Here is a 26,694-nt window from a genome sequence, read left to right on the forward strand (position 1 = left end):
ACAACCAACTAAGATAAAAATTAGTCTCAGAAACTGATTAAAATAAGTTTTGTGAAGGGCAGGGTAATATTAACTTTCTTTCAAGTATTCCGAAAAAAATAAGTTTAACTCCAGACTCTCCATTTGCCTCCTTAGCAAATGCTTAATTGAGGTGGACATGAAAAAATTTGATTTAGAAACAAGCTTAAACAAATCTGATATTTGGAAACACTAGAAAGAGTCATTGTCGTACTAGCTCTTCAGCCAGCCTTGACTCTTTCAAGAATAATCTGTTCTTCCTGTTCTTTACACAATAGATGTTGAGGAAAGAAGCACAAGTCAAAATATTTGTTTTCTCTTATAAGTTACCATTAAGATTATAATGCATTCTGACACCAGGACAGAGAATTCGTTTTCAAATTTAAAGTAATTCACCACTGAACTAAGATGTGAGCTGCACCAAGAAGAAATGTGTTCCAAAAATACAAATCTTTACACGGCCATTTGAAATGCCTAATGCAATCATGAAATCCTGAGGTTTGCTTTCTCTAGAAGGGCTTTCGCATTTACATTAATCTGTAGGAACTGTCATATACTACAGAAAACTATAGAGTTCAGAATATTGATCTGACCATATTTTACTTTGAGCTTCAGACTTTGATTTTTGACTGTGTTTGTTCAGAAACATTTGAATAGCAGACCCATCTTCCGACACAGAGCAATAATTACCCTGTGATGACAACAGAGCCAATTGAGCACACGTCCCCACTGTTTTAGAAACAAATCCTCAAGATAAATTCTAGACATCTTTACACAGGCAGTCTGGGAGGTGAAAAGAAGAAGTAGTACTTTATTGATTTTGCAAATGGAGACCTGAAGTAGAAAGTTTTGATATACGAAGCCATGTTGGCTCTTAATCCTCTTGAGATCTGCAACTACCACTGATCTAAGTGATTTTTGCAGATGCAGCTACAACAGACACATCCAGTCACAAGAACTGCATTTATGTTTTCCAGGGCAGCCAGAGATCAGCCTCAAGCCTCAGCTCCCATTCTCAGACTCTGGCTTTAATCTTGCACAAACCAGACGGAGCTCTGAAGGTTGGGAAACCACCACCACAGGAGGACTGGCTCAGGCTCCACTATGGCTCTGCAGCATGGACAAATGCATGAATCCCTGGCTCCCAGGTGACCAACAGTTGCCAACATCTGCAGTAGAGTCCCTGAAGCCTAGCCTAAGAGCTTACAGTCTTTCTGGTACATACACTGGAAAGCTGCCAGGCACTGTGCACTTGTTAAGCCAGCCACAGAATTAGCTACCTTCCTTACTTTGACTTAAAACTGTTCTACATCCTTCATCAGAATTAGGGATGTAAGCAGACTACTACAGGAAAAAAAAAAACAGTCTCAATACATAAAAACTAGAGTGTAACAGCTACCATGGCATTCTAAGTGGCACTTCTCAAAGTGGGCTTCAGGACATAGGTTTAGGTCTCCGGGGGACGTGTTCAAAAGAGATAAAATACAAATGCAAATACTTGAATGAACATCAGTGTTCCATCTGTCCTTTACCTGCATCCTGTTTTGTATCAAGTTCTTCTGATGTTGCAGGTCACATCTGTGATCATAATTAAAGTAGCAGTCATAGTGATACAACAACATTCTCATAGCAAATGCAAACACCATACAAAGAAATCAGGAGAATACAAAAATTCTCACAGCAACTTTAAAAATAACACATGCACCATGTGGACATGTTAATATGCTGTATTTCAGCCTCATAGGCTGGGCTGGGAGGTGGAAGAGGTATTTGTGTGCTTCTCCAAAAATTCTAATGACCTTACTGATAACAACACTCATTGCTCATTCACTCTCCAGAGTTCATATTTGGGATTTGCTGTCTCTAATGGGGAACAGAACTTTTTGCAGTCAATATCTTAGGAATATCTTTCAAAACCTACAATGTTAAAAGTTGTTATGCTACTAGTGAAAGGAAAATAAAGTCTTGCTGTAGACATAGTCCAGCCTCTGCACACACTGCTCTGTAGCTGCCTTTTTTTTGTTGTTGTTGTTTCCCTGACAGCATCACTGGCTACTTGGCATCTCCTAAGGACCATTAAACTGTTGACCTCTCCCTGCAGCTGACCTAGTGTGGCTGTGCCAGCTCTAACATTGTGCCAGCCAGCTGGCCTTGGCATCGCAGCACTTCATTAAAACCCTTGAAGAGCTGCAGACACGGGGCAGGGTTAGACAACAACAACGAGAAACTGACTTTTAAGATTACAAGTCATGAGTTACTCTGGAAAAAAATGGGTTGTCACAAAATGATAAAACAGCACAGAAATTGAGTGATTTCGTATGTCAGCATTTAACTCTGCTACTGCCAAAGCAGCGCTCCCCCTCCAGCCCGGCAAAGCAAAGTACAAAGAATCTCCATGCTCATAAAGATTGCCTGAGTGACAGGCTTACACCTTGGCTTCTCAAACCTTGCAGCTCGCCTTCTCGCCTGGTGCCTTAGTCTGTGCTGCAGGAAAGGTCTCAGCACAGCATCCGGCCCTGTTTTGACTGAGTGACAAAAGCATAGTTTAGACTGCAGATGCTAGTCCACTATGAAGCGGATTTGGCAGTAGACAGCCAAAAAACAGGTAGCAGTAATTTCAGGAAAGCACCACCCTAGCCAGTATCAGTACTGACCAGGCACTTGAAGTTTAAAGACTGTGTGGCTGTGTCTATCTTTGATCTTATTCAACACAGCTCTGAAGAATATATACTGCCTTGCTTAACCTGAACTGCAGCTTCATCCTCAATTGCTCAGCAGCTGTAAAAAGAGCTGTTTGATTCAACTCTCTTCCCCATAGCCAAAATTTGTCATTTCCAGCTAAAGGGAAGGACAGTATATTTGTTCTGTGTCAAAGTCCCTGGGACTCAGAAGACAAGATGAAATGGAAATTTTCTTTTCTCTTTGTTTTTTTTTTTTTAAGAAAAAAAAACAAGTTTATACAACTGGTATGGACCAGATGAGACAAGATAGGTTCTTGAGAGGCTAGGTCCCCTGGTATAAAGCACAGGCTGAATGTTATCAAGAAGGTACATGCCAGTCATTAGGATGCTAATTGGCCCTGACAGTGCTCTGGCGACTCAAGTGAACATCCTAGCTGTCACTACCTGGAAGCACTGCTGCAGGGAATGGCTCTAAGGAGTTTAAAGGAAAGAAGTTAAGTGCGAGGAGGTAGAGAGAAGGGGGATAGTGGTAGCTCTCTACAGCTGTCTGAATCACATATTTAAACATGAGGAAAAATACTTCTGTCTTTCCACACCATGCTACTAAAAATTCCACTAAAAATTCACTTTGGGTAATTTACATTTAAATAGAATTTGCTCATGAAGTATATTATTTTCCTGGTCATGTTTACAACTACTTTCTCTCCCTCTTCCCAGGACTCCATGTTTGTTTCCAGCATCGTATTCTCTTCCTCCCAGCCTACCCAATTAAAACACCCCAAAAAATATAAACTTGCTAAATTTTCCCACCAACTCTCTCCTACTGCTCTCTACCTATCAGAGCTCTACTTCAGTCTGAAAAATTCCATTGCTGAATGTTTTTCTTCATTTGCTCGGTGGCCAGATTTGTCATTCATGTTTCCAGCACTTTCAAAGCAGGGTATCAAAACTTTGAGTGCTCCATAGTCATGAAGAGCAGCTGTTTCCAGTTTTGGTTGGACAGCATCCTTGTGAGGCAAGGAGAATGCCAATGCAGAGGTGTAGAACTAAGGTTTGGATTATCCACAAATTAAAGAGAAGGCTGAGAGTCATCAAAATGGAGACTGCTGTAAAGTAAATGTTATTTGAACACAGTGGTTGAAACTTGCAATGCAGGCAAGTCCTTCTTCCTTCCTTACATGCCATGAACATTTCCAGTCCTCTAAAACAAACATAACAAGAATGTGCCGAGATTACATGCCCAAGGTGACCTGGGAGGGAAGGGGAAAAAGTATCAGGTAAACTATATTCAGCTATTGGAACTTCAGCATTACCTCAAAATAACTCCGAAATGGAGCAGGAGGAGAGGAAAACGTGAAAATAGAAATCAATCTTCATGCACCATCTTCTGTACTGGCACTGAAGGCATGAAGTTTCTTCTTGGCAGAGCTTGCAAAGCAAGCATACAGGAATGGCAGGGAAAAAAGAGGCATAGTAGCAAGAAAGCATTTTGGATTTCCACTAAACTAGCACCAGGCAGGAGAACTGGATCACAGTTCATTGCCTTCTCTGCTCAACTAAACTGTCTCCAGCTAGCCTCAGCACAACCTCTCAAAACTGTAGAAGAAACCACCTGAACACAGACAGAAGGATCCTGCAGAGCTAGAATTTGCGCCTCTGTGCTGCACACTAAACCTCATCTATAAAACAAATGTGACTCCTGAGTATGTACCTCCTATTGTCACTTGAATCAAGCCCCTACAACCAGCCTCGCTTTTCTTAGTAAATGGGTTTTGTTGCTTCCTAAAATGGATGTATTAGTCATGAATAAAAACAAAAAAATTACTAGGGAGGGAAGCAATACTCAATGTACCACAGTCAGTAAAAGAGAGAGGACAAGAAAAATATTAGCTGAAGAGTTCCAAAAAGGTTAGTGTTACAAAGCAACAAAATACTGGCTTTGACATAGGAAGAAATCCCCCCGAATACAAATGAGTTCCATACAGCGACAAAGAAGTTATGCTTACCTCAAAGGAGACTAATATACCATAGCACCTGAGGAAAGAGATGAAGGCAGAAAAGAGAGACAAAGCATAAACACAAAGAGAATAAGGCTACTGAAAACTGTTTCATATACATTCTTCTCCATCACAAAAGGAGATTTATACCTTTCCTTGGAAATTCAGCGTTTAGGAAAGTAGACTCAGAAGTACAACTCCAGCATAATATACCTCTTTCCCAGTCCCCAGGGAACTATGATACTGATTTACTGGTCAAAGAAATAAATGTGCCTCAGAGTTCTATACAAGGCACTTTCGCCTTTCTGAAGTTAATCCAGCTCTAAGACAGATAAGCAAAAGGCCAGCACTAGTGGAAAAATACCACAGAAAGTATTTGTGAAGATAAATGAGCTTTCTGAAGGCAATGCTCCTGTCACAATGGAAAAACTTTCAGTCACCAAATAGAGAGATGGAGAATTAAAATAGAAGAAATTACAGCGCACAACCAGCTTCCTGGGTACAAGGATATGCCTGCTGATTAGGGACAACACTTTACTGAAAATACCTAATCAGTTAAATTTAAAACTATATGCATTTCATAAGGGACCCATTTGAGCAAACGTTGACTTGAACTTCTGTGCTAGCTGCCTGGACCACCACTAGAGCTGACAGAGAAATAAGCGCTTCCAGGGTAGAATGCATCTCATTCTAAAGCTGTTGTCTAAAAAGGGGTCAGATGAACTGCGTCCCAAAACATCTATTTCTCTTTACTGACTGCAAGATGAGCCCATATAACTCAGTCAAATGTGGACAGCTAGTCCCTAGGTATTTAAAGCTAATGGTGGATTCATTTCACTGAGTGTCAAACTGATTGCAGCACCTAACTTGAGATTTAAGTACAGACATGGGGGTTGCAAAAATGAATCCACTTTCCGTGCTGACTGGAAATTTTACTCTAGAGAATGCAAATTCCTGAGTTTCTGTACAATCTATGTTACCAATTAAAATGAATCAAGATGTAGCCTTCACAGTTGCAGAGATGGCCTTTCAAATACACACAAAATGCAAATGAGAGCTACGCTATATTCCTGAGTTTGCAGATTAAAAAAAGCAGCACTTCAGTGATGCTCAAAAGCATGAAAAGAGCCATCAGAGGAAAATCCTCAAGACAAGAGTTTTGCTTCTTCAAAGTTTTTCCCTTAAGTTCACGTCAGCAGGACTGTACCTCAGCTCTTAATCCTGGGTTCGAATGCAGCTTCAAGGTGCAAAGGGGAAGATAAGCTCCAGCTTCTGTTAAAATAACTTTTTTAAAAATAGGTGAACAAGGCAAGTGAGTCCTAAAATATAACTTAATGATGTAGACTGCAAGTGTCCAATCTATGCCCCAGCAGAAGAGCTCATACGGCTCTCATTTACCAGGCTCCCAGCTGAAGGGCCTTGGATGGCCATTTACCACTCTCTTCTCAGGCTGCATAGCACTTTTGGTTGAAGGCAGGTAGCAAAAGCAATCTGCGCAGCCCACAGTCCCTCTCCCTGTTCACTTGCACAGGGTCCTCTGGAAAAAGCACAACCAGGACTGGGTCACCTTCACCAGGATACCAGCAGCCCATTGCTGGTTACCACCTTCTCCACATGCTTCTTGGGACAAGAAGCCTCCTGTGTGCATGCTAGCATCTTAGAAGCATTAGATACTTCCTTTACATAGAGACCAACTCTACCGTGTACGCAGGAAGTACAGCTCTCAACAGCCTATAGTACAAACTTGGTGTTCCCTTCCTCCAGAAGGGCTGGGCACAGCTAGCATGACATCTCTATTGTGGCAGGAGTATTTGCTAACCCAGCAGTCATTTATTCCTCACTGGGCTGAAGTTAGGGACCATCTTCGTGTTCTGGAGTTGTACAGTGTTTACATATCATGAGCTGCATGCTATTTAGAGCCCATGAATGTTTCTGTGGTGCAAACCAATCTTATTCAGACCAAATTGCAAACAAGAGGCTGTTTCCTTGCACTTACTCAAAACTAAATAAAGTGAGGGTGCGGGGGGTTTTGCTAATCTCTCAATTCAAAGTAAACCAGGCACTGACCACCATCTCAGTCAAGAACAGATAGCTATGGGGACATTGCTTCATAACCCAGAAGTAGTTAATTATTAAAACTGAGAGATTATTCCTATCAACGAAAGTCAAGAAGACTCCAGAAACATCTGGAGTACGTGAGAAACAGTCCAATCTAAACTTCAATTTCAAATGCCTATTACTTTCCCTGAATTTTTCCAAGCTTCCACAGAGGATTAAAAAAATAGGCTGGTACAGACATCTTCAACTTGCTCCCTCTGAATTTATATAAATTATGTAATTGTACTTTTAAAGGACTACAGCAAGTAACTAGAAGAGAACTGCACAACGAACTTTAACACTACATTTGATATAGCAAAAGAAGAATACATTTAAAAGCAGCAGAGCATTTTTTTTTTGTCCCTAGAAGCATGCAGAAAGGAGCTAGAAGGGACTATAATTGTATACATGAAAAATTATTCAAGGACAATAGGATGTACAGCAAGTTATTTTAATGGCTGAGTTTATGACAAAGGATGTCCAGAGCGCAAGGATGGCTGCCATCTTAGAGAAGATGAATACATTTAAAGATGGGGTGCTTTCCTAGCATATATATCTAATACATTTAACATGTAGGCTGGTAGAGCAACCTAGCAGGATGAGCATACAGACATTTTCTAGAGGCAAAAGCTTGTAGTTGCCCAAGAATTTAATTATAAACAAAATTATGAACACAAAAGGTAAACGCTTGAAAGAATTTCGCCAAAGTTATTTAGATGCGGACCAAAACTCCAGAAGAATAAAAAGGAAAAAGCAATTCATTTTTTCATGCTAGGATGTTCATTAAAACCCTGAAGGTAGCTTATATCCTTTAAATATAATAAAGAGGAATAGGGCATTTACTTAATTTTAGGACAAATTGATGACTAGCACCCTAACATAAACTCTCAATAGTAAGAACTTAAAGCTCAGCTATTTAGAACCATAGAATTGTTTGAGTTACAAGGAATCCTTAAAGGCCATCTCGCTCAACTCCCCTCCAATGAACAAGGAAATCTACACTAGATCAGGTGCTCAGAGCCCCATCCAGCCTGACCTGGAATGTCTCCATGGACAGATCATCCACCATCTCTCTGGACAACCTGTTCCAGTGCCTTACCATTCTTATTGCAAAAAAAAACCAAAAAAAACCACACACAACTTCTTCCTCAGATCCAATCTAAATAGCTTCTCTTATACTTTGAAACCACTTCCCCTTGACCCTGCTAAAGAGTCTGCCCCCTTCCTTCTTCCTTCCTTATCCCCTTCAGATACTGAAAGGCTGCTATCCGATCTCCCCAGAGCCTTCTTTTTTTCAGGTAGAACAGCCCCAGCTCTCTCAGCCTGTCTCCGTAGAGGTGTTTTATCCCTTGGATCATTTTTGTGGCCCTTCTCTGGCTGCTCTCCAACAGGTCCATGTCTCTCCTGTACTGAAGACTCCATATCTGGATGCAGTACTCCAGGTGAAGTCTCACCACCACAGAGCAGAAGGAGAGGATCACCTCCCTCACTCTGCTGGCCATGCTTCTTTTGATGCGGCCCAGGATACGGTTGACTTTCTGAGCAGTGAGGGCACACTGCTGACTCCCGTCCAGCTTGCCATCCACCAGTACCTCCAGGTCCTTTTTGACAGGGCTGCGCTCCATCTGTACATCCCCCAGCTAGTACAAATAGCAGGGGCTGCAGGTTCACCTGGGCCCACTGCTCAAGTCTGTCTAGGTGTCCCTGAATGGCATCCCACCCCTCAGCTTTGTGTCACGTGCACACTTGCTGAGGGTGCGCTTGATCCCAACATAGACGTCACTGATGAAGATGTTAAAGAGCACTGGTCCCAGTCCTGTCCCCTGAGGGACACCATTTGTCAACGATCTCATTCGGACACTGAACCACTGATCATCGTTCTCTGGGTACGATCTCGCAACCGGTTTCAGGTAGATTTTGGGGGCCAACAGTTGATCTGCACTGGTAGCTTTGCACTACCATCACTATAACTCCAACAGCTAAACAGTCAGAGAGAATGTGCCAGCACAAGCATTTAGGAAAGCAGACTCTCAGCTGGTCCAAGTGTCATTGCCCATAGTTTAAAGCCAGGTACAGGAAGCAATTGTGCAGTTTGCCCTCAGACAGGTAAAGAGCCTGCAGCACAACCAGGTAACAAACCCTGACTTTGTACGTGGCAGACTGTGCCTTGCTCACAACCATATCCTGCTGTTCCTCCATGCCAGATGAAGGGGAATGGCACTATACAGAACAGTGGGAGAAATCCCTCAAATCTTCATGATATACAAACCCTGAAGGAATGCGCATTATAGAAAGATTTAGTTTGCTGGCATGAAATCAAAAGCATAAGCCAAAGATTATTCACAAAGATCAAGACAACCTTCAAAGAAGCCAGAAATCCAGGGGGAGGTGAAGTATTTCCAAGTACTTTCACTTTCCTCACACAAGCCAGGGAAGCTCAGAGAGGTCATAAATAATGGACTTTATTTTCATTCTTTACAAACACTCTTGCTGGTGCAGTGCCCAGTGTCATCCAGAGATGGAAGATAGTGAGCCATTTTTGGATACTGAAAGATACCTTAAAAGGGACATTTTCTTGGAATGGGAGTGCTCCGATTCTGAAGTTTAGATCCATATCATTTACTAATTGCTTTACATAGTCTACAAGTAAAAGAGCACTTTCAAGAAAATTGGATTTCTGAATAATAAAAGCCTCAAGTAAACTAACAAAGAAAGGCTTTTCAGAATGCACTGCCAAATGTAGCCTATTCAAATTAAGGTACCTATTTAAACATCAAAGTATCCATTGACAGAACTCCCCTAAAGTGGAAAGAGTCCCATTACAGCTGTCTTCAAAGCAAGACCAGAAGATCCTTCTCAAATATGTGATCTAGCTTAAATCACAGTTGACATTTAGATGCTGAAATTAGTGGTATTGAAAGCAGACCTTTCCCACTCATTGTGAACAGTACCTGTCACACTACAAGTCAGAGATTATTAACTGAAATGAGAATATGTGTACAGAATCGCTGCTAAGAATAAGAGGCCTATCTCAGGAGAGCTTCCCTTGTTTAAATTGGTAGAACACAGTGTGATAAGGGACAGGATTGGTGTAAATAAGCTAAGGGAAGGAAGAAGCAAGAAACAAAGAGCTGTTTAACCCATAGGGTGATCCTGGTGCAGCAGTGAGATAAGGTAACCATGAACAGTTCTGTGCTAGAGATCAGAAAAATCCAAGTACAGAGCAGTTGTTCTCTGCAGCAGCCTCCAAGTGGGAGAAGAGGAACACTAGAAGAAAGCAGTTAAGAGAGAACCTGAGAGTCTGATGAAAGGGCTCCTGTCTCATGTTCATCTTCAGCAGCAGGGAGTCTTCTCTAGGACTAAAGTTTGGAAAGTCAGGTTGTCTTGTCCAGCTCTGAGCTCATACACAGGGTCTAGTAACAGTAGCAAGAGGAAAACTAGGAACCCCCGACATGCATGATAGGGGAGATGGACATAAAAGGATTTACTTTTTTATTTCTAAAAAAAAGTAGAGATATGGGGTTTGTATTTTTTAATAGACACAAACAACCTCTGTTCTTCACCAGTTGTCCAGCATGGCAGGAGAACACACAACAGGGTCAATACATATCAAGAAGAAATTAATTAGGATGCAGTGCTGAGCAGCCTGAACACTCACGCAGGACAACGTGAGCAGTTCTCCGTTCCTACTAACAGAGGAAGACTTCACAGATTCTGTTGCAACAGTCATTCATCTCTTATCAGCCAAGGGAGGGGAAGACTTCACAGCTACTGAAGAACCAGCATTAAAGCCCAAGAAACTCAAGGAAATGAAGCAGCATCGACCAGACAGCAGTGGCTGCAAGGTTGTCTGTCAGTCCATCTCAAAGGATTTACACTTGTTACAGATCAGATCTACAGGCCTCAGATTCAGCAATCCTTTCTGCTTTACATGTGCTTTAGCAACATCTAAATGGCCTGCATCTTGCAATGCTAGCAGCTACCTGAGCTAACTATCACCAAACCACACCTTTCCTTGGACATAACAAACTAAGCCATAGCAGAGGTAACCAGAAAAAAAAAACACGCAGGGAGAAAGAAAACTCAGAAGAAGTCATAAGCTTTCCATAATTGCCTCACTGCCTTAGGGGTCCTCACTCTCCCCTTCTGCACACAAAGCTTCCCTCTCTGGAAAACGCAGAGTGACTCTTGCATACTCAGAACCGTAATGTGAAAATGAAATTGTGCATTGATGGTCCTGAAACTGATTTAATGAAGCCACTGCAATTCCACCCTTCCTTCCTCCCAACTCCACCCTCTCCTCTGAGTAAGACATTTGTTTGGGTTAATAAGGAGGGGAAAAAAGGCAAGCTAAAAATAGTTCTTTTTGCCTTAAAGGTAAAGCTATGAATAAACAGCCTGAAACAGGAATGCAATTAATCTACCCTCCAAGTTCCTACACTGCTTTCTTGTTCAGTTCTTCCAAACACCTTCATAAGGATCAAATACAGAGTTATTTCCGCAAAACAGCCCACTTCTTTACATTTTCTGAGGTAGTAGGCTCTGGAATGACGAGGAACAGTTTATGAGACAGGATGAACCACAGATATAATGAGAGATTTTTAACTACCAGCATATTTTAGGATGCAAGGACACTGCTAGGAGTCAAAGTTGAAGAAAAAAATTAAGAAAAAGTGCATGACGAAAAAATTCCTGGTGTTTCCTTTTATTGTAGAACAGAAATTACATTATTTCCTAAAATCCACCTTCCCATTAAAAAGCACTCACACTGTTACTCCTGCCTTAGACCCAAGTCACATCTCTCCCCTACAGTAATAACTGTCAACACTGGAAGAGCATGTGATCAGCCATCCTTATCACCCTGGGCTGGGAGCCAAAGCATGGCTGGTGTATATCTTTGCAGCACAGAGCCTAACAGATTTCTTTATTCTGTTCCATACACCACACCATTAGTAAGTAAGCAGATCAAATGCCAAGGAGCATCCTTGCAACCTCAACATGTAAGCTGTAACTTGAGTTTACACCTTTTCACACTTTGTCACCAGTGAGATTCAGGTAATGCCACAAGAGTCCTGTGTTCCACCCAAGCAACACAGACTGAAGCCTCTTGGCAGAGTTGTCTTTCATTTCCCTATTCCCAGTTTCCCAAAGCATGAAGCATCACAGCACGCTGCCATAGATACTGCTATGGTATCTGATATGAGTTGCATTAAAAAAACTAAAACAAACAAAACAAAACAACCCACCAAGAAACCAAACATCTCTGGAAGGAGAAAGGAAATGGCTTGCTTTCATCTCAGAGTTCAGAGGGAATGCTTTATAGCTGTCAATTCCTTCAAGATCCTACTCATCGACACACCGGGAATAGCATCTATTTTGAGGTAGGCTGTGCAGCTATGAGATAATCAGTCTCTGAAAAGAGTGGCGACATTTGGGAAAGCAAAGGTGAAAGTCTTCCCCACAAACCCAATGCGAAGCCAACACATGACAGCCAGAGCAGCTGAGTTAAGCAGACATGACAACACCAGGCAAAGCATTCCAATATAGCCACATGAACACGACCCTGAGAGCTGTTTGCATCCTCTGATGCCCCAGATTGAAGCATTTTCATACGGGGAGGTGAAATGCACTAGGTGCTCAGAGTGGGACAGTGGATGTCAGGATGCCATATTGACACCTCAGTATCATTAGCATAGTATGCAACCTTCCCTTCACTTCCCATCCATGCATAATCCTCTTTCTTCATCACGAAAAGGAAAAAAAAAAAAAGGAAACCAAATCATATGCAGCATCAGTGACAAGATGGTGCTTCTTTTAGCAGAGGTAAAGTTCATTTGCAGATTTACTAGACAACCTCAGAGAATACAGAATTCAATTTCTTGCAATTAAAGCACTTATTTCTGCATTGTGTTAAATCAGAAGGAAAGAGGAGCCACGCTAACCACCTCATACAATATCAGGGTCCCCCACCACACCAGCACTAACTCCACTGCTCTTGATCATAGAACAAGTAGTGGAACTTGAAGAGCTGGCTTTTGATCACGATGATCAGGAAAAACAGAGCTAAATCTAGGTACACTGTGGCCTTGATCAATATTCCTAATACATAAAATATGCATCTTAGAGGACATTTGCAGCACTAGAAGCAGTGTTCCAGCTGAGCAGTTGCATTTCCTTTGACTCTGCTTAATTTCTAACTACTTTTGATTAAAATGATTACTTTGGCTCAATATTCAATTTCTGATAATTATTCTTCACTATATATGCTGCAAACTGGCTCCGTCTTTCCAAAGAAACAAAAGCTCACTAGAAAAATGCATTTTTTCAGTTTCTGTATCTTACGTAATTTACGCATCAACAATATTGACAGAGGCTAGTAATACACATTTTGTTCAATTCTCTTTCCTATATCCTTTCAGAGATTGTGGGGCCTTTCCTTTTAAAATGTTTTTTCTTCCTGCTGTTGTCATTATTTCTCAAGAAAATCAGTTTTCTGAGCACAAATACTTCCCTTTTTACCCAATCCATGCCACCTTAATACTCAGTGGTATTTAATTGCACAAGTGTCCTAAGCTCCCTCAAGCACTTACCTTTTTTTTTTTTTCTGTTGTTCATTGAGTCCTCACATTTTCCTCATAACAGACATTTGCACAGGCCTAGATTTACTCTTGCCCTTCTATGTACGCAGATAGATTCCCCATAGAAGATACAAAACCAGAGATGGCTTTGCAAACAATTTTAATGTCATTTTAAGCAATGCAAAATATCAAAGAAATCACCTACGTCTGCTCTACTGAGTTATCGACAGAAGGGAATTATTGACAAAAGAATCACAGACAAGTTACAGGGACATTCAGGGATCACTGGTAGGACTCAGGAAGCATTTTCTTCACAGTATTTTGTTTAGGTAGAAAAAAAGTAAAAAAAGTAAAAAAAGTACGAATTTTCAAGAATTTTCATTTGGTATCCAAGTAGCACTGCCATCAGCCAGCTCCCTTAAAGCCCTGAAAAAATTCCAGCCTTTCATTTTAAAAGCACACCTAGCAACAAATTCAGGAACACCCCAGCACTGAGACACCCCCTCCTTTCTCCCATCACTGCCTATGACTATCAGTATACAATGTGTTTGCTTCTGGCACTCAGAACAAGCAGAGTGGTTCAATTTCCCTTGGCTAAGCAATGATTTTCTCTCCTTTTTTTGTTAAACAAAGTTTTTCCTTCAGAAGCTGTTCTCAGGAACAGAATATTTTATGCAATTCGCATCTTGGACAGTGGATGAATAACCAGAACGACAAAAGTACATGGTCATCTTGTCATCCTTGTACTGTGGCTTGGGGTACAAGGTGTGCAGATAGCCATGAAAGGTGAGTTTTCAGTACTGAGAATCCAGTCTGAGGAGGACAAGTGATATATATCCATTCAGCTTAGGATTGGTAAATCAAAGTGTTTTGTGGTAGTAAAGTGAATGGACAAAGTTTAAGTTGAGAATAAGATTGTTTTCACAGATTACAGTTAATAGATCTTCACTAGGGAAAATATAGTATATAGGAGAAACTTACTGTGACTAGTGGTTTTACAGATGATACACACGGTGCAATTGGAAGTAGCGTTTGATCTCCCACAGCAATAATGGCCAGCCCTTCAACGAAGCCTCTGCAAGAGACAAAACACATTTATGAGTAAAACAGGCATGCAGTGATGAGGAGTCACATCAGGAGCACTTTTCAATCCAGGATTACAACTGCCTACTTCACAATGCTCTTCCCCTCCCCTGTGTACCTCCTCACACACTCTTCAGCCTCAATTTATCACTAGAATGAAACTCAAGTCACCAAATACTGATTGATTTATTGGAGAAGATTTCTTCTTGCACATTTCTAATACACAATTAAAACGCAGCTAAAGGGGCTACCTTTTCTTACGAAAAATCACACAAACTAACAAAGTGAGCAAACGCACAAAGGCAAGAGAAAGATGGCATGCCACGCATATAGAGGAAAGTCCAGGTAGGAAGTGTCTGTATAAGACCATCTGCTTTTGGCCCATTAGTATCCCAAGAAACAAGCTCTGTTGCCCCTATGGAACAATACATCGAAAGCATTCAGAAAAGAGCACAAGCTTATGTTTCCTGTGCAAGCAGAAGGTCACAGGAAGTCACAGTGATAATTTTTCTAACCACTCAAGTTTGAGACTTTGAGAAATGCCTCCAAAGCATTTGCCCTGATCAGTGGGGGTGGCTTATGCTGCAAATGACCACAAGTAAAAGGCATCTTCTGCATGGGAATAGTAAAATTCCCCAAAATTACGCTGCACAGTGAAGAACAGCAACAAAAAAAAACCACTGGTCTAGTTGTCTAGTAAATCTGGTTATAGCTATACTCAAATACTTAGTAATGTTCAAATGCAATATCAGTAGTTCAGTGCCACCTCCAGAAGTAGTAGTAGTAAGGTCTGTAGTACAGATAGATTTCTTAGAAACAAAAGTCTTTCCACATCCATTGCAGCTTTATCACAGTTACAGCAGATGATGAATTACACTACCGTTTTGTGCCACAGGAATTTTGATGTATATTAAGTGTTAAGTTTGGAACTGCAGGGATTTTTTTTATTTTATTTTATTATATATTTCTTTTTAAAGTTAAGCACAATGCAGTTAGCACCTCTGTAACACACTTAAGGTTAAAACTCAGCTACTATAAACACACTGACATCCCTCCTGATAAAGACTGAAATTCCACCTCCCCAACCCCGGGTATGAAAGACATTCAGTCCACAGACCAACTGTGGCTGGTTTGCTAGTGCGACTCCTGAAACCAAATAAACCAGAGAACCCTCGATCTCACTACCTCAGGTGCTGAATGCCACTGACTTCCTTAGCGTCTAGAAATGCAGAACAACAGAAAGCAAGCTATATCCCTGGTATGTGCAGGAACAGTGCTGTCTGACATTTCACTGCCACATAAATCAAGCAGTCCCCAAAGGAGCATCAGTAATGCATTCCCTGGATGTTGCCTTATTTTAGTTTTTCTTGTTTTGTTTTCCCTCTCCAATCTCCCTCCCCTATCCCTCCAAAAGAAAAACAACCCATAAAGAATGAAGGAAGTAGATATCAAGTGTTTCTTGAGGAAAGCTGCCTGACAATTTTTAGATTACAAATATTTTTTTAAACTTGACAAATACCAGAAGCAACATCACCTTATAAGGCAAAAGACAGCTGAAAGCTAAATCCTTATAAGCCAGAGTGACTCATAACAGCAAAGATTCTTCCTAGAAAAACAAATCCAATCATCAAGCGAGGGCAAGTTAGAAGCCGAAGTAATAAGAACGCCAACGAATCCCTCTTTCCCCATTACTACTGTGGGCTGGTGTTGACTGATTCAACAGGCATGCCTAGCTACTACGAAAGAGAAAAGCTAGACAGACTACTGACCTGGCCCAGTCTCACCATTCATTTGCATACCTAGTGAGTATGCAACACCAAAATCACAAGCACAGGTGTACAAGATCACATCTTGCCCCCATCTTATCATTCTATAGGAATGCAGGAGTTAAGTACAGCATATCTCAGAAGCTGTATCTACATTACAGTCACATGTGCTTTCAACATAGTCCACAACCAGCTCAAAAGTTAAGGCAGAGAAGGTGCAGAAGCACAGACACAATACTGTCTCCAGTAAGCCCATGTGGTCACATAAAACCCAGTACCACCACGCTTTCATCATGCCGGTTAAATAATGTCAGTGAAAACTAGGTCATGTAAGAATACTCAGGCTCGAACCCTGCCTCCTCAAAGAGGTTGCTGATGCCATCAGGAGTGGTACAGTAGCACTAATCAGAGACATTGGTCTCTGTATGTTCCATATAAATCTACTCCTCTAATCTAGAAGACATTCAAAAATTTCCTCTGAATACAGCAGTCACTGCACATACAGCCGTTAACCTACCCAAGGCATGAGCCAAGGTGGCTATAGTTTCAGCAAAGGCCTCAGCATCACAAGCAGAAAGACCAGGGCTCCATTTCCCTCTCAGCCAGAAATCCGCTGTATATATGCCTACAGGCAAGACATTTTGTCTTCTTGCATCTCCACTTTCATTCTCAGGTCAATTTCTTTTTCTTCCCTTTTTTTTTTTGTCTCCAGGGATAATCCAGGGATCATCTTTTACAAGATGTTTATGTCTATTTATTATGCGTTGCTGAGCACAACAGGGCCTCAAAGCATTGCATGAATAATAACAGGAATGTCAGCTGCAGTATAACTCCAATTAGTGCAACACTGTTCCCTTCCTAAGCCAGTTACACTAGACATCCTGCTCCAGAAACAAGAGGCACGTGTTTAATCTTTCTGTCCTGGCCTTTGTTAAATGCTTGCTGGCTGTCTGATGTGCACCACACAACCTGCAGTCCATCTAAAGGGAAAATCTGACAACTCCCAAGTGTTTTGGAGATTTCTTCAGGCTCAATTCACAGGTTCTTAAGTGAGGAAATTACAGCTTTGCAAGGGAGGCTGAATCAAGTCGTAATGCCTAAATTCAAACTGTCTGATTAAAGACCTGCCACAGACAGCTCAGCTTTCTAGGAACTGGGACACCCTGAGCTAGGCAAGAGCCCTGCTGCTCTCTAGTTTTCTTACTTTGAAACACCGTTACATTTTAGTGCTCTTTCCTGTGCATTGCTTTGAGTTACTGTCAGACACACAGAGGTCCAGGTGATTCTACAGTGACCTAAGGAGAGCTATTTCTTGGTGGTTGTTTCCCTGAACATCATACAAGAAACTTAGTTTCTAGATGTAAACATCTTTTGGTTGATTCCCTACCGCTGTCCAGAATTTACTGCTACTTATTGGACTGTTCAAAGGCAAAGAGTGAACCGGGCAGTTTGGAGAAGCTAAGTAGCACAACATGCTAACATTACTTAGTTTGCATTTTTCTGAGCCTAATCAACAAACTCTACCACTCCACTGCTTTCACTCTCCCTCTACATCTCAAGGGAAGATCCATGATCTGACAATCATCCAGCTGCTCCCACTGGGGCAGCAGTTGTGAGAAACTGACCCATTACCAATGCATTACCATAGCACTGATGGCACTGGTGGCCCTAGAAAGGAGTAAAAGCTTTGCTACATGGCTTTTCCCATGGGGTATTACAGACTGACTTTTTTGCCTGTGCTCCCATAGATGTCCAGAGCTAGATATTGCCCAAAAGAGCAGAGAAGGGAAATCTCTCAGATTTCCGTCACAATGGCACACAGGACATACATGGGCAAAGCAACCCAGCTTCCATATCCTGAAGGGAACACACACAAACATCTTATGCCACACAAATGAGGACAGCAACTTCAACCAGTGGTAAGAGGCAGTTTCCAGTCTCTGCTCTTTCAACTACTGCAGCTGTACTGGGACGCCTACAGCCTGTACTCTTGCATCAGCAGTGCTCATAACACAAAGAAACAAACAGCTATTCTGAGAAGTCCTACTAAATAGAAGTGGCTGAGGGAAATATTTTTTAGAGCAGATATGAACACTGCTTTCTTTTTGTTTGTTTTTTTTTTTTTTAAGAGAAAATTATCAGAAATAAGTGTTGGCAAGTTTTACCTCTTCACCACCACCCACTGCAAATATTTGTATTTTTTTTGCCCACGTGCTCTCTTCCTCAAACAAAAACTCCACTTGGCACCTTGGTATCATTCTGTTTATCTGGAATCTCCTTCTTCAATTCCTGCTGCTTGAAGCAAGGTATCTCCTCAGCTTCACAAAAGACCACAGTATGCATATTTCCCCCATACTCATGCCCACCATCATGTACTCAAAAAACCAAAGCTGACAGATAAGCATTGATATCTACTCAAGTTTTAACATGTAAATCAACCCTCCTGGAAACCCCATCTGCTGAGTATTTTTGTTTGCTTTGTTTGTTTTAATCTACAGAGAGAGATTATACGTTACACGTACATAACCACATATGAAAGATTAAATATTGATGCTCTCTTCAGCCTCGCAGCAGGTTGAGAACAAGAGCCAAAAGTCAGCCACAGGAAGCTAAGGAAAGACTGGAAGCTTCTAAGGAAGCTCTTTATATCAGCATTAACCTTGACAATTGTATTCCTACATCTGATTCTCTCATCACCAAGGGCCCTGGACTGATTTTATTCTTTAGAGTTGCTCTTTACAAGGTACATAATATCTGCCTATAACATACTTGTGTCTCAGTTCCTAAATGGATGAGAATGTGTGACTTCCATTAGAGTTAGGGCAAACAGCAGATCGCTACTCAAGCAGTCTGCCCAGTGCTCACAAGTGCACTGTGAGTGTACTGTCTTCCAAAAAGGAGCTTCTGCTACCAAGTTGGTCTGACAGCAAAAAAAGATCTTGAGTAAACACTAAATCAATAAAGCTCCAGCTCACAGCTACATCCCCTATGCCAAGGGCCAGTACAGAGCTGCAAATATTACTGATCAGCTGTGATCCTGTACTCTTGAGATGTGTGTACAACTAAAGAAATTTCTCCTCTGTCCGAGATTAAAGCCCCAGGGGATATTCTTCTTTCACCTTTGCTTTACCCAACAGCAGTTACAGAAACTAGTAAATACACAAGAGTTCCAGTTTATTCAGAAGCAGCTGACTCAGAGTACAGCTACACAGCCAGCCAACTAACATATTTCACCTCTTTCTACTCTATTGTATGCCTTACTGTAATACTAGATGGACACTTTCCAGCACTGTATTAAGCAACATAACCACGTGTCACACGTTTAATCTTTTAGTAGCATTCCCAGATAGAATTACACAGCCTGGAATATTCATTTGATAAGGTTTTGTTAAGTACTTTCATCCTGTGTTTCTGTTAGCAAAGGCATCTGTGCTCAGTGCTTAGCACAGAAAGCTGAGAGATCAGTGATCCTTGTTTTCTGATCCCTTGTCTCAGTCTGACCCAGGAAAAAGTTCCCTCTTCTCCTAGGGAAAAGACTTCCCAAGTATAGTGCAGAAAGATAAAGCTTTTCCATGCATTGGGCACTCTACATGGAGTCACACTGGACAGTCCATCCCATGGGTAGGATGCGACTGCCCCCGTGCAGCTTGAGAAGGCCAGCATATCTTTAAGTAGGCAAACGGGTAGTAGATTCTTCAATATCTTTGTACTGAGCGTAACTACAAGAAACCTAAAGCTATCTGTACTGTTGTCATTAAATAAAATAGGTTGCTCTGGGAACAGAAATTGTTAATTGTGTAAAATAATCATGTGAAATTCAATGCGTTGTGCTAGGTCATCTCTTGAGGTTCCCAGACATAACTATTATTCTCTCCTCCCTAGGCTTGCACAAGTGAGGCTATGGAGCTGTGAACACCCAGCAGCGTAACAATCAGAGGGGACAGCCCTCTGGACAGACCCCAGCAATAATAAATAGCTTCAGTGTTACTAATTAAATCCAAGTGATTAAAAGCCCAAAATACAGAACTTTGGCTAAAATCAGCAGTTTTTAACTTGGACTTTGTTTTTAGCTGTTATACCTTTCTGAAACTTCCTGCTTGGTAACTACAAAAACACAGATGTTTAGCTTAAAATACCCCACACGCTGGAGTTTGGTAAGTGAGTTTAAGATACATCATCATTCATTTAAGTAGGGAGTTATGCAATAAATCATACATTTATTCAAGTATGTTTTTGCCATTTTTAGGTGAATGCTAGATTTCCCTTTTACTAGAGTTGGAGTATTGGTGGTTTGGTTGTTTTTAAAACTTTCACTTTACACCAAGCTGCTCCTGGAAGAAAACTGAATCCCAATTAAAATTTGCGAAAACATCACTTCAGCCAACTTTATTACCTAAACTACCCCAACCTTGACAGCACACTAGGAGAAGAAAGTTCATCCAAACAGGTTTTACACATGCAATTGTTTTTAAAATAGCACTGTTTACAGTGAAAGAAAGCAAAGAAACATGACTGGCTTTAGTAGAGTAAGATAGTATCTCATGCTCCTTGACTTGACTTTTCATCAGTCCCCCTATGGCTCAAACTACACAGCATTTTCAACTCTCAATCAGTCTCAAAGTTACAAGTTCCTCATGGCACAACTGAAATTGCTGAAAAACTTGAATGACAAGTATTGTCCCTACACCTGCAGAATAGGCTGTTGCTTTCACCAGTTGCCCTGGTATTGCGGTAAACTCTTTTTCCAGACTATTAAGCTATTGATTTCCTGTAGTTCAAGCACTTATTTTCCCTTTAAAGCCCTAGCCAAACTTACACTGGTTAATAATTTTTATTTCAAGTGCTATTAAACAGAAAATTTAAGTCTTAATTTGGTCTGCTATTATTTCAAATTTGCCATTAAGTAGGTTTCTTTTCAGATAGCGTATTTAATTTCATGTGTACTCACACACACGAATATAGACATAGCGCTGTTTAAATGCATCCATTTCAGTACTTGCTCTGTCATCTTAAACTGTTCCAGGGCTTCAGAAACATAGGATGTTTTTAAAAACATGACAGGTGTTTAGCTTCGAAAATACATTAGACAGAGCCAACTGTCTCTCACTTGTCTTTAAGTGGATGTCATGGGTATTTCCAAAGGAAGTATTCCAGTTCCTAGAGAGCTGATACCTCTCTTCTAGTATCACAATATTTCATACATTTGTCCCTGTCATCCTTATGAGCAGGAGAATGAATGCCCTCCCCACACTGTAGAGAGTATGGACCCAGGACACTAGGAGGAAGGAACACCAGCAACAGCAGGGTGCTTCCCACTGCCCAAAGAACAGGGTACAAGAACGCTCTGAGCAAGGCTAGCATAGCACTGCCAGAGCAAACTGATAGCCTATGAGCTAAGGGGCCTTGGTTATGCCATGCCCTCTCAGCAGCCCAGCTAGTACTGCTGCATAACACTGAGTCTCACTAACTCGCCAAGCTGCCCTGGGATAATCCACAACACATCATATAGGAAGGCAGAAGTGACCTTCCCAAGCAGTCTGCTGCAGAGCTGAACCAAGCCCTCCCATAACAGCCCTGCACACCCCCAGCAAGCACGCAGCTCAACAGGGAGCAGCAGTCAGGCAAATGCCATCCCACGATCACACCCCAAACAAATCTTCAGAAGCACCTATGAAGGAGTAAGGAAGACAGGAAAAGAAGCCAACATAGGTAAAGGAAATTTTAATGGTAACATCAGCAGTTTATATGTCATTTAATTCCCTACCCCAATCAATCAAGTGATGCACTTAAGGACACAGCACTGTAAGTTGCTTAGTGCTCAGATTTCTGCAAAGTATTTCTTTTTCTTTCCCTTCCCCCTCTTTTTGTACTTAAATAAAAAAAAGAATAAAAAAGCTACTGACTGAGAATGACTGATATCTTCACGTATCCACAGCAACAAAACTAAGACACATATTTTGCTCCAAGAAAAATCTCCACAGCAATGAACTACAACATAGAATTTTTACCATGGTATTTCCAGGGAGGAAAAAACACCCATGCTATCTTTGCCCTTTGTGGTAACTTCACAGAGCTATAACAAAACATCTCCGGTTCTGAGGCACATCTAGATATCTTTGGCTCTCCTAAACCAATCATCCAAACCACACAAGCCAAATAAAAGTTTTCCGCCTCATGTTGTAACAATTCCCTTTTGCTTTGATCCTCCACCTGGTCACAGAGAAAGTGGATCTGGCCACAGGCCCCTGTGCTGGCAGGACAACCTAGCAACAGCTAGGAGCACATCAGCCAACTATTACAAAGGAACATGCTCTTGCTGGACCAGCATCAAAACTTAGTGCAGCTACGGCAGGCACTTAGCAAAAAGAGCTCCTGTGCAGTAATTTAAAAGCGCTGGTATTTGGCAAATGGAGTCAGCACTGAACATGAATGTGCCAGCGGGTAAAGCAGAGCAGAACTCAGATCTGTCTGGGCTAGGACAGCAGCACTCACACCATCCACGGTTTTTTCATCTCAACAAGTGCTTCATGAAGCTGTTTTCTGACAGCCTTACTGCTGGAATTCCCTGAATGATCTCAGGCCTGAGTCCCTTTCTGGAGTGAGCATTCACATCCAACTTGGTTCCAGCCAAATCCTGTCAGACACACACACACTACCTCCTCTTGTCACAGTGCACTCCCAAGAGTGCACGACTTGCTGCCCTACACTTCTAGAGTCCTGCAAAAAATTTAGTCACCTTAGGCAACACTCTCAAGCACATGGTCCCAGTGTCAAGAGACTCAATACAATTTTTTGTTTATTTGTGATATAAACAGAAGTTAAACTCACCTTTTAGGCAAGATCAGTTTCCAAAGCATATTTGTTTGCGAAGCTTAGAAAGTATCTAAGCCAGTAGCTACAAACTAGGTAGCTATAATAAAGATGCTAAAGTTTTACACTGTGCTGCAATGTCACTGCTGCCTCAACAATCTTCCATCCAGAGGATGAACTGCTTTAATGTGATTGCTAGCACCACTGAGCTCCGGAAAAACCAAACACATATCTTGAAGAATCAAGATTGTTTTCTACATTTGTTTTAGGTACTACTGGAGAAACAAAGACTCTCTTAGAACACTGCAAGTCAACTTGTATTTTATACTCAGTTAAGCAATCCTAAATAGCTTAGAAATCATTAAGTAAGATGAAGATGTTGATTCTTAAAAGTTTTGTGCCAGGTCAGTTATAGTAACATCTCACTGCACTATATTAGTTAAATCAACCCGAAAATAGATGCAGTTCTTTACCTCCCCCTCCCGATTTCTGTTACACAGACAAGTCGATATCAACAGGACCAAGTCCTTACTTTTCTGCACCTCAGTACTCACATACAATGGAGTGCAGTTACGTGAAGTATTGTCTATCTTGGGACCAAAATCTGTCTTTTGACAGATATTGGGAGAGTATTTTTGTTGTTTAGTATGTCCAACTATGGAAAATTCTGGTTTTGCTTGGGACACGTCAGGCAGTACATTATACAAATAATTATTGCTTATAGTAGAAAATGAAGAAAAACAGAAATATGTATATGTACAAGAGCAAGACAGACAAGATAGCGACAAGACAGAGTCCTTCTCAAAGATTCAAGCACTGAGAGAAAATGCAGAAAATCCACACTTAAAGCCTTTCATTTCAGTTTTCCTTCTGCCTTGGTGTTTGCCACAATTATGCAAGACTTGGTCAAGTAGACTAAATGCTACAAGTAGAGATTTAACTGCAGGGATAACTGCTCACTGACCACAGGTATTCTAACAGCCCTACAGGTAACCAACACATTTCTTGTTAGAATCATACCAGGCGCACAAATTAATAAAAACCATAAAGTCCTTCCTTAATTCTCTCCAGCAGTTCCTGTCAACTGCTTTCACTCTTCTGACTTCTTATTCCAACACAGTCTAAGACAGCTCTCTCATGAGATTCATATGCACATTCGTAATCATTTTGTCCAGTTGGTGCTGTACTCTTGCTGATGCTCATCCATTACAACTAATTTGTATTGTTCTAATGAAAACAAAAGGCCTCAAACATTCTTAAGAATTTTGTGAGGTGCTGTAGTGAAGCTACAAGAAGTCACTCAGCACACTTCCCACTGAATCAAAAACAAGAGCCAAGCATAGGGCACTGCACACAGACCACAGAGGACAAAACTGAATACCTCAAGTCAGACATTTCACGCATCATATAATACACATTGTTTTCTTGACACAAGCAAAAAGGAAAATATGGGTTTCGTTGCTGCCAGAAGTTGAAGCACAATAAAATTCTTCTCACTCACCCATAATCCAAGCAGGCTCATTATGAAAAGGCCTGTTCACAGAATACTGTAAGCACCACCAACACACTGGGGCTGTCTGAAGTCCCCTGAATGAGTTGGTCCCTGCCCTGAGCAGATGGCCGGCCAAAGCATGTATTTAATCTTCAGCTATGAGAAACACTGCTGTTGCTACCTACAGTGAGATTATAACTCCAAAATATGCTGTGGCTGTGTCAAAACTTTGTATCACTTAAGATATAAGCAAACCCCTGCTATGAAGATAACATCCTCTTGCTTCTGGTCTGCTTTAACGTTATACAGCCTGCGGGAGATGAGGCAGGGGGACAATGCCTCACAGCAGGTTGAGAACAAGAGCCGAAAGTCAGCCGCAGGAAGCTAAGGAAACTCTGGTTGAAAGAAAGTAGTTCCTCATTATGAACAGGCTGTGAAACATAAGTTGCTAAAAGTTGCTTAAGAAACAAATCCAAACTTGTATTTCCAAGTTGTTTTTCATCTCTGTTCTACACCATGCCATAATATTCCCAGCACTAAGCCAGGTACACAATTTCACCTCCAGTCAACACAAATCCAGTCAGCAGTTCCACACTAGTTCTTTTCTATATCTTAGTCTGTCAACATAAATTACTTTTATCAATCACTACCTATTCCCATTTTCCTCTACTTCCCAGCAAATATGATTAAGTAACCTGCAATTGCATTTCAGTTTCTGATACAAGGAACTGGTAATATTTTTTCCCAGACCTGAATGTATACATAGCTGTGTCCTCCTTGCACTGCGTGCTTGGAGGAAAATGCAAATATTGGTGAAATTAAGGAGCAGAAGTGAGGGAAGAGAGACTCAAAGCAGAAGTCATTCTCCTTCCATCAAAGAAAGCACTTTGCTCTGGCGATTCACCTTCCTAATCCAGACTACTAACAAACCAACCAGGGTCCTTCCTTGAGCATCCCCTCAGCCTTGCACAGCCCTGCTATGCCCACTAGGATACAGGTTCTCAAGTAGGGTGAAACGCATGGACTTCCCTCCAGTTCCATGAAGCCAGGCCCATTTATAATGACTAATGATCTGGCTCAAGATATCCAAGGAAAGTAACACGTTCATTAGCTATCCTAAACAGCAGGACATTACAGTAAATTATGACAGCTGCTGTGTCAAGCTTTTCAAAACTTTTCTTTATAGCTTTAAATACAGCTGGCACAGGGGGGTATCTTTTGCTAAGGAAAAAAATAATCTATAGATCAGTATTCTGTACTCATAGTCCAGCCATCCCTAAGTGCCCATAATGGTATTACTTACCAGCACTTATGAAGCAGTCGCACACAGTGTAAAGGCTTTGCTAACACCAATTCACATGTACAGCTTTCAGTCAAAGTAAATTCAGAAACACTTCCCTTCTCTCATCATCCCCAAAGTCTGACATTCTCCGTGAACCAACGAGTTCTCCTTTCTACCTTTATAATGCTGTCTCTGAAGATACAGGAATAAAGGCACAGCCTGAATTCATGGGGTAATCTAAAAAAAGTTATGTACATCCTTTGAAAACATCTGAAATTCTAAATATTAAAAAATACTCCTATATTCCACCAAAACTAATACCCCTAAAGTGCCACTCCAAATCTCCACACCTTCCAGTCTCTTCCATGTCCTTGCTGCACCTACTGCAACACAGCCAGAATTGAGCTCATGCATCTTTTGTTACTATCACTCCAAGAATATATTTTCCCTTTTAAGAGCAGAGTGCCAGTCTTCGTTACTATGCAAAAAAGGTCAGGAAGGATTTTGACTGTAGACCTAGATTTTTCTCTAGCTCATTCTCCCCCTGCCTGAGAGCAAGCGATCATGTTTTCCTGGACTTCACAACTTGAATGCACAGGCAAATGTCACCCACATAAATGGTTATAGCTCCATCTGCAATAGATGAGGCATGCCCAGTACATACTGGTGGTAACAGTTCTCTGGAATACTGCAAGAAATTCCCACTCAAAAGACATCCCAGAGGAGTTCCAGGCTCGTTTGCTCAACTTCTGCCCTGTGAATTAATGGATTTGAACTACACATCAATACATGACACCTTAGGCACCTGTAATAAAGAGGATTTGTGAAGATAATTCCTGCAGATCCATTTCTCCTAAATTCCTTCAGTTGTGCCTGTAAGATAAAATAAA

General features: G+C 41.3%; 1 protein-coding gene across 14 annotated transcripts in view; it reads right to left on the reverse strand.

Moving 5' to 3' along the window:
- The window catches only part of TSPAN4 (tetraspanin 4), a 406,942-nt gene that overhangs the window by 328,053 nt on the left and 52,195 nt on the right, over window positions 1-26,694 (reverse strand). For all 14 annotated transcript variants that reach the window (XM_021402766.1, XM_021402776.1, XM_021402775.1 and 11 more), the window contains exon 2: window positions 14,353-14,446. The gene's annotated coding sequence lies outside the window, so the exon portion shown is untranslated. The remainder of the gene's footprint in view (window positions 1-14,352; window positions 14,447-26,694) is intronic.

The sequence above is a fragment of the Numida meleagris genome, chromosome 6, assembly GCF_002078875.1.
Source record: "Numida meleagris isolate 19003 breed g44 Domestic line chromosome 6, NumMel1.0, whole genome shotgun sequence".
Classification (NCBI taxonomy): Eukaryota; Metazoa; Chordata; class Aves; order Galliformes; family Numididae; genus Numida; species Numida meleagris.